Source organism: Limulus polyphemus, unplaced genomic scaffold (genome assembly GCF_000517525.1).
Source record: "Limulus polyphemus unplaced genomic scaffold, Limulus_polyphemus-2.1.2 Scaffold77326, whole genome shotgun sequence".
Lineage (NCBI taxonomy): Eukaryota > Metazoa > Arthropoda > Merostomata > Xiphosura > Limulidae > Limulus > Limulus polyphemus.
Genome location: NW_013742922.1, coordinates 1 through 3,437, shown reverse-complemented (window position 1 = coordinate 3,437; position 3,437 = coordinate 1). Strand labels below are relative to the sequence as shown.

General features: G+C 35.1%; 1 long non-coding RNA gene across 1 annotated transcript; it reads right to left on the bottom strand.

Annotated features, from left to right (window-relative positions):
• Nucleotides 1-262: 262 nt before the first annotated feature.
• On the bottom strand, nt 263-2,135 carry LOC111084500. The gene is made up of 2 exons (XR_002609593.1): nt 2,043-2,135; nt 263-552 (listed from the first exon to the last, which is right to left on the bottom strand). It is a non-coding gene; the product is annotated as an uncharacterized LOC111084500 (long non-coding RNA).
• Nucleotides 2,136-3,437: the final 1,302 nt, after the last annotated feature.

Here is a 3,437-nt window from a genome sequence, read left to right as displayed (position 1 = left end):
GGAAGTGCTATTCATGGGAAGAAGGGAAGTATTTTGTGATTCATTTGGTAACGTGGCAACTTTATTCTGTTGATTTTTATTGTGAAAGTGGCAAAAAAATCGTTGTTTCTTCTTTCTGGATTCTGTTGAAAATCGTAAAAAAAAAAAAAGACCGAAAATTGAGATATCACAATAATAAAAATAAGGTTACGTTTCAAAGTGTAGTTACTCTTCAATTAGTGGAATAATAATGTAATGGTAGAGACATAAACAATAAAAGCACCATTGGTAACTCAATCTTACTGAATTGAATGCACAATTTCAAATTAACAACAAAAACATGAGTTTATTAGTCAAATTATGGCCAATAAATATAAGGCCAGTTTCCCTTAGAAGTAATCTTTCTTGTGACCAACTGGTCCTTCCTCCTAAGCTCGTTCTTCACTACAGAAGCCTGAACAACAAATATAAGGTCAGTTTCCCTGAGAAATAAACCTTCTTGAAACCAACTGGTCCTTCTTCCTGAGCTCGTCCTTCACTACAAAAGCTTGAACATCAGATTACACCGAAGAACTGAAAGTCAACTTGTCTGATAAGTAATCCTTCTTAATGCCAAAAGAAAAACATGAGCGTCAAGTTATTTCCAAGTACAAGGTCAGTTTCCTTGACAACTAATTCTTCTTAAATCTAGCATATAAAGTGGGGAAATGAATATATTATTAAGATGTTTCGATTAGGCTTAAGAAGTGACATATTATCAGAAGTTTGAAATGACATAACAAAAAAGTTACAATGTTTCCAAAGTAAAAAAAACAAAACAAACTGCACATTTCCAAAACACCCAATATACAAAATTGTGGTCTGCTTTCCCAACCATCAAATATAAAGTTATTATTCGGACGAATCGCCCTCTGGTGGGACAGCGGTAAGTTTACGGACACAGCAGATAGCCTAATGTGGCCTTTGTCTTAAAAAAATCGAATAATTCCAAGCGCTGTTCATTCAACAGTCATTTCTATTCGTTTTATAAATATTTTTACGAAAAAGACGATTTTTTCGTACAAAAGTTCCCTAAGTGGGCGTTCAGTCTGCATATCTTCTTGCATGTCTATAAGACATGCTTACCCTTAAATGTTGTTTAATATGTCATCTTAATTATAAGTTCAACTTTGCGATACTTGTTGAATAAAATTATTCTTCGTTGCTCTTGGAATAGTGTCAGGAACCTAGTTTTTGGTCACTGAACCTAAAAGTCACTTAGTGGTTGGTCAGTCGAGGTCAAACCTGGTCAAACTGGTGGTAAACTAGTATTTACACTCTAGTAATAATTATCATTTTGTAATTTTACGAATTTAGATTGTCAATAGGTCACACTTTTGGTATTTGTTTGTTTTGAATTTCGCGCAAAGCTACACGAGGGCTATCTGCACTAGCCGTCCCTAATTTAGCAGTGTAAGACTAGAGGGAAGGAAGCTAGTCATCACCACCCACCGCCAACTCTTGGGCTACTTTTTTATCAACGAATAGTGGAATTGACCGTCACATTATAACGCCTCCACGGCTGAAAGGGCGAGCATGTTTGGTGTGACGGGGATTCGAACCCGCTACCCTCAGATTGCGAGTCGAGCACCCTAACCACCTGGCCATGCCGAGCCTTTCGTTTTGAGAAAGACCTACGGGTAACTTTCTTATAGCCAGGCCGTTATATATTGAAAAATCTTAAGTAAACCATTTGTACTAAAATAAACAGTTCTTTTTGTCTGCTGCTTCCATACTGAAAAACAAATAAACATGACAGTCATATAGTGTAGAAATTTCAAACATTATCAATAACAGTAAGTCACTTTACCTTTTGAGGGGCGTTAATAACTCCAGTGTTGTCAATAACAGTAAGTCACATTACCTTTTGAGGGGCGTTAATAAATCCAGTTGTCAAGAACAGTAAGTCACATTACCTTTTGAGGGGCGTTAATAACTCCAGTGTTGTCAATAACTGTAAGTCATATTACCTTTTGGGGGGCGTTAATAACTCCAGTGTTGTCAATAACTGTAAATCACATTACCTTTTGAGGGGCGTTAATAACTCCAGTGTTGTAGCCAAATTGGAACATTCCAAGGACGGCAGCAATAATGGTAAACACCAACATACAGGTGAGACCTTCCTAGAGAGGACAGAAATAAAAAAAAACATGCTAGTTGCAAGAGATGAAACTTTGGCTAAGGATAAAGACATTGACCTTTCAGCTATGTATACGTACATTATCAGCTCATATAACCTTACATGAAACTAAGACTTTTGTAGGATAAAAACAGATAAATCACCAAAACTAAGACTTCTGTAGGATAAAAACAGATAAATCACCAAAACTAAGACTTTTGTAGGATAAAAACAGATAAATTACAAAAACTAAGACTTCTGTAGGATAAAAACAGATAAATCACAAAAAACTAAGACTTTTGTAGGATTAAAACAGATAAATCACCAAAACTAAGACTTCTGTAGGATAAAAACAGATAAATCACCAAAACTAAGACTTCTGTAGGATTAAAAGAGATAAATCGCAAACTAAGACTTCTGTCGGATAAAAACAGATAAATTACAAAAACTAAGACTTTTGTAGGATTAAAACAGATAAATCGCAAACTAAGACTTCTGTAGGATAAAAACAGATAAATCACAAAAACTACGACTTTTGTAGGATAAAAACAGATAAATTACAAAAACTAAGACTTTTGTAGGATTAAAACAGATAAATCGCAAACTAAGACTTTTGTAGGATAAAAACAGATAAATCACAAAAAACTAAGACTTCTGTAGGATAAAAACAGATAAATCACCAAAACTAAGACTTCTGTAAGATAAAAACAGATAAATCGCAAACTAAGACTTCTGTCGGATAAAAACAGATAAATTACAAAAACTAAGACTTTTGTAGGATTAAAACAGATAAATCGCAAACTAAGACTTCTGTCGGATAAAAAACAGATAAATCGCAAACTAAGACTTCTGTTGGATAAAAACAGAACAAGAAACTCAATAACCTAAGCTCTCGGGTTATCGGGTTTCTTGTTAGCGTTGCTCTATTGTTATGTTACTCTACATCATGACCTGCTTAAACGAACACGCCTCTAATTTCAAGATTAGTTAGGTCATTATAAAAACAAGTTTAAAAAACAACACGAGTCATCAGTTGTATACCCAAAGCTAAAACAGTAATGGAGATTATAACTAATACACCAATGAAAAGATTGAAGTAGAAATACCATATACACATGTCTCTCCCTCTGCCCCCCCCCCCCGTCCCTCAGTGACTCAGCTATAAGCCTGCAGGCTTAAGACTCTAAAAATCGGGTGTCTATACCCGTGGTGGGCAGAATACAGATAACCGGATGTGTAGGATTGTGCTTAACAAAAAAGCGAAACCAAAGTACTCTCTCTCTCTATATATATATATAAG